This window comes from Scylla paramamosain, unplaced genomic scaffold (genome assembly GCF_035594125.1).
Source record: "Scylla paramamosain isolate STU-SP2022 unplaced genomic scaffold, ASM3559412v1 Contig154, whole genome shotgun sequence".
Lineage (NCBI taxonomy): Eukaryota > Metazoa > Arthropoda > Malacostraca > Decapoda > Portunidae > Scylla > Scylla paramamosain.
The window spans coordinates 55,876-61,522 of NW_026973819.1; the positions used below are offsets into that span (position 1 = coordinate 55,876).

At 42.0% G+C, this 5,647-nt stretch overlaps 1 long non-coding RNA gene across 1 annotated transcript; it reads right to left on the reverse strand.

Annotated features, from left to right (window-relative positions):
- Positions 1 to 430: 430 nt before the first annotated feature.
- On the reverse strand, positions 431 to 4,931 carry LOC135099598 (uncharacterized). The gene is made up of 4 exons (XR_010268165.1): positions 4,824 to 4,931; positions 3,882 to 4,053; positions 1,785 to 1,892; positions 431 to 719 (listed from the first exon to the last, which is right to left on the reverse strand). It is a non-coding gene; the product is annotated as an uncharacterized LOC135099598 (long non-coding RNA).
- Positions 4,932 to 5,647: the final 716 nt, after the last annotated feature.

Sequence of the window (5,647 nt, forward strand, 5' to 3'; positions counted from 1 at the left end):
GTATCTCTGTACCTGGAGGTGGTGAAAATTGATGCAACAGAGGGCCGAACAAGAATGACCAATGGAAGTAATTAGACGTAATGTAAGAAGTGGGTATAAGATTAAGGGAAATAGAAGGGCAATGGAGAGAGAGGGTTAAGATGCACCAGAAATGTCTGTGGGGAGCCAGAAGGAAAAATTTTTAACTTGTAACAGAGATAGCTAAGAGCAACTGTGAATGAATAAATGTGATGTAGCCTCGACCCATGACTGGGAAAATGCAAAAGCAGCACCTCAGACACCAGGACCATGATGACTGGCAAGCTCCCAAAATTAGCTGCTGGCTTTTGTACTCCTAGTCACCACAGGAGGCTCATCCACAGCTAATCACTATCAGCTGATCATCTTGGGTGAAGTAATTGTTTTATCAGTCTGGCTGTTGCAGGTCCTGATGCAGAGATGTGTGTGTGTGTGTGTGTGTGTGTGTGTGTGTGTGTGTGTGTGTGTGTGTGTGTGTGTGTGTGTGTGTGTGTGTGTGCACTTTGGAAAGCCTCCCTCCAAGGAGAATGTCAGTTTGATATACAAATATATATTCATGTGGATGGTAGCTCACATTTGGCTTCTGAGTTCTCACATGAAGACATGCCATCCTTGTCTTTTTCCTCTGAGGGAGTGACTTTATACTCTGTGATAAGTGCATGCAGCTCACTATTCTGTCTTGTGACGTTTTTGATTTCTATCTGTGAAAGACACAAGAAGGCAGTAAGTTAACTTGTTTAACATGCCACATCATTTTATATATATTATGCCAAGTTTAAACAGGAAAGCCTCACCAGAAGCATCAACTAAAGACCAAAGTGATTAACAAATCTTTCACTTTACCACCCTTAATGACAAAAGCTGCTGATGTAGCATCCCATCCATATCCTGCATTTTTACACCTTCATGATTCCATTGGAATTACATTATTGGAGCACATTGCGAACAGTATGTGACCAATGACGTCTCCATTCTACATTGCCATGACAAGAATACAGGGCTTTACTGAACATAAACCAAAGGACGCCTCCATTCTACATTGCCATGACAAGAATACGGGGCTTTACTGAACATAAACCAAGGACGCCTCCATTCTACATTGCCATGACAAGAATACAGGGCTTTACTGAACATAAACCAATGACGCCTCCATTCTACATTGCCATGACAAGAATACAGGGCTTTACTGAACATAAACCAAGGATTCCCTCCTGCTCTCTCTAAGGGTTAGGGTTCTCTCAACAGTTACAGCGTGGTGTGAGAGATGCAGTGCTGTCAAGGCTTTACTATTTACAGGAAGCAACACACCAATAAATAAATGTTACTTTGGAAATGAAACTGAATAATCAAAGGCACTTTATATCTCATGAACCCTTCTTTAATAAACTGTCTTCAAGCTGACAGACTCCAGTAGTATTGCATCTTAGGAATATTCTACAGCTGATTTCATAATAACTGCTCTCTAAAACTGACTACATGCCTCCTTCCCACCTCCCTACAGACTCTACTCAACAATTGTTGCTATTCTGTTCATGCTGGTGTGACAGTTAACCAGTATATTAATTCCCTTAGATTATGTACACTCTAGAATGGTGGTTCATTTTATCTACCAGTGATTTGAATTCCCAGCTTCTAAGTATTACATTATTATTTGTTGATTGGTACCATTTGTATGCAATCAGAGAAAGATTTAAATATAAAAACATATCCATGTTACTGTTACCTTTCAGAATGTAAACCAAAATGAAAGCTATGTAAATTCTTACTTTAGATTATGTTGTCATTTCATTGAATGATGTAATTTCTTGGTTCTTGTGCTTCTTCAAATGCAGTCCCTTGTCTGGTTTCTCTGTCAATTCTAATTTCTTATTGCTCTGTGGAAAAACAAAGTGCAAATGTCCTATCCACTCCTATGCTGATGATGCACCACCCTGCACTTTTCCACGTCTTTTCATAGACGTCCAACCCTTCAGGAGGTAAACATATCACGCAGGAAGCCACAGAACGCCTGACTTCTGATCTTTCTAAAATTTCTGATTGGGGCAGAGCAAACTTGGTATTGTTCAATGCCTCAAAAACTCAATTCCTCCATCTATCAACTCGACACAATCTCTTCCAGACAACTATCCCCTCTTCTTCAATGACACTCAACTGTCCCCCTCTTCTACACTGAACATCCTCGGTCTGTCCTTTACTTATAATCTGAACTGGAAACTACCACATCTCATCTCTAGCTAAAACAGCTTCTATGAAGTTAGGTGTTCTGAGACGTCTCAGCCAGTTTTCTCACCCCCCAGCTGCTAACTCTGTACAAGGGCCTTATCCGTCCATGTATGGAGTATGCTTCACATGTCTGGGGGGGTTCCACTTCTCACTACTGCTGTTCTAGACAGGGTGGAATCCAAAAGCTTTTCGTCTCATCAACTCCACTCTCCTCTAACTGACTGTCTTCCAGCCCCTCTCTCACCGCCGCAATGTTGCATATCTAGCTGTTCTTCTACCGCTATTTTCATGCCAACTGCTCTTCTGATCTCTTGCTAACTGCATGCCTCCCCTCCTCCTTTGACACCGCTGCACAAGACTTTCTTCTTTCTCTCACTCCTATTCTGTCCACCTCTCTCACGCAAGAGTTAACCAGTATTCTCAATCATTCATCTCCCTTTCTCTGGTAAACTCTGGAACTCCTTGCCTGCTTCTGTATTTCCACCTTCCTATGTAGCTTGAATTCCTTCAAGAGGGGAGGTTTCAAGACAAGGCACTTATCCACCAATTTTTGACCACTGCTTTGACCCTTTTAAGGGACTGGACTATTTCAGTGGGCATTTTTTTTTATTAGATTTTTGTTTGCCCTTGGCCAGTATCCTTCCTACATAAAAAAAAAAAAAAAAAAAAAAGGATGAACTGATTCAATAATATTGCTTTCACAATTTCAATATTGTTCACAATTTCTCTGCAGGAAGTTTACTCCATATATTTACTATACGATTAAAAAGAGAAAAAATGTTTGGCCTTGTGGGATTTAAAACGTTTGGGTATAATCTTGAATCTATTATTTCTTGTTAGGTAGAATGGAGGAGGAGGAGGAGGAGGAGGAGGAGGAGGAGGAGGAGGAGGAGGAGGAGGAGGAGGAGGAGGAGGAGGAGGAAGGAGGAGGAGGAGGAGGAGGAGGGAGAAACAAAGATAGGAGGGAAGGAAGAAAGGAAGAAAAGGGAATAAGGAGAGAGAGAGAGAGAGAGAGAGAGAGAGAGAGAGAGAGAGAGAGAGAGAGAGAGAGAGAGAGAGAGAGAGAGAGAGAGAGAGAGAGAGAGAGAGAGAGAGAGAGAGAGAGAGAGAGAGAGAGGAGTTGGTAAAGGAAAATTTATTACAATGGTCCAAGGTGAAGAACAGGGACTGGAATGAGAAGTGGAAGAAGCATATAGAATTTGAAAATATAGTGAAGGAGGTAAAAGACCATTAAAAGTGAGAATGAGATCCCAAGTTACACAGTAAAGGAGATCCTGGTAGAGAACTGGGAAGCTGGCTGAAAAATTCAGAATACAAGAATATTTGGGTAAAAAAAGAGATATGAACTTGGAAGAAAGGAAAAAGAGAAGGATCTGAGGAATGAGGAAAGCCAAGCAAAAAAAACGAGAGAAGTACAGAGACCGAGAAGCAGAAATTTTATTGGAGGGTACTAGATATGAAACTAAGGAAATGGTATATTCAGGAAAGGGAACAAGAAATGAAAGAACCACAACAGCAGACAGACAAATTACATGTGGTGGGAGAAGTAGTATATTAAGAGTAATATACAAAACGAACTTCATGTAAACAAATAAAATTTTCAGAAAACTTGTCACACAGAAACCTTATTAACAACTCACCTTCTCCTTCTGCGGCATTTCCTTCCTTCTTTATCTTTCTCCTTTCCTTCTCCATCTTCCTCCTCCTCCTCCTCCTCCTCTCCTTCCTCTTTCTTTTCCACCTTCCTCCTCCTCTTGTGACTCTTAACTCTCTTCCTCCCTCCGTCCTCCTCTTCCCCTGTGCTTCCCTCCTCTGAAAGAAAAGACTTTTGTTTAAAAAGCAAGCAAATATAGTAGTAATAGTAAAAAAGAGTCAATGAAAGGTAAGTTTATACACATATGAAATTAGTGAAAATTTGACACCAAACATTCTCTATCTGTAACATTACATCAGAATAGCGAGAACACAAGATATGAAAAGTGAAAGGGAATGATGTATATAACAAAGAAAAACATTGTATAATGACATATGACAGGAAAATAATCTTGTATACTTGTCCCTTAAATACTTGCTTCCTTGTATATTAACTCCCAAAATGCTCATTCCTTGTACTCTCATTTTCAAAACACCTCTTCCTTATATATTGTCACTCAAACACTCCTTTCTTGTACACTTATTCCCAAATCATTCCTGTCTTCCTGTATTCTCATTCTCCAAACACTCCTGCCTCTGCACACCCAGTTCCTCAAAACATTTCTTCATTGTTTACTCATTCCCCCAAACACACCAACTTTCTTGTATACTTAGCTCTCAAAAGATGCATTTTTAAAAACATCCACCATAACTCCTTTTATTTTCCCATTCCCCAAACACTCCTGGCTGTGCACACTCCAGCACGTTAACACCACACACACATTCACACTCTTAATATCATCTGTCAGCCCCTAGTGGAAAGGGACAATCTTGTGGCCCACCATGTACTACACCTCAGGAGGTCAGACACAGCATTCAGTTAACAAAAAATCACATTAACACCCACTCCCCACAGAGACATAGTAACACAAAATCAGATTAACACTCACCCCAACGTCACATTCACAAGACAAGTTCTCATCCCACAGCCGTAAACTGTTTGCGGCCACCTACGAGGACCTTGCCAAGAGAAGATGCTTGCCTACACAACCCCAACGTTTTGACACAGCTCTGTGCCGGCTCCCGGCCCCAACACGACAGGCCTCGCCATGCATCCTCTTCTTCATCGAGCGACTCCAGAGGTGCTACATACCCGCGGGGGAGAAGCCTGTTAGCATGGGAGTTGCTGCTGGCTGGTACATGTTGTCAAGCTCTCCTACAACAAGGTGAGGACCTGTTGAGGTGTGAGACTGGTCAGTTCAAGTGTTGGAGCTAGCCACATTCAACCAACTAGCCAATCAATCAGTCACTCAGCCTAGTCAGTCAGTCAGTCAGTCAGTCATTCCATTTTGGCCATAAGTCACTGTTTTACTTAATCAATCCCTCCTAAGACACTGCACTTTTTTCAGATTATAGAGCTGATAGGTCTCGGTAGGGGGTTGACAGGCCTTGGTGGGGCTTGAGAGCGCCTTGGTGGGGCCTGACAGGGTTTGGTAGGGCTTGGCAGGGGTGACAGCAAAGGCTTCTGTTTAAAATCTCACATCTCAAGCCACCTCATTACTTGAGAGGTAACAAAGAGCTTGGCAGAGCTTGACAGGGATTGGTAGAGGTGACAGGGGCAGGCAGGACTGACAGGGGATGACCTAACCCTAACCCTAACCTAACCTGACCTGACCCTAACCTAATGTAAGCCTGCTTAACCTAACCTAACGTAACCTAACTTAACCTAACGTAAATTATTCTAGACTAACCTGACCTGAGCGTAACCCTAACC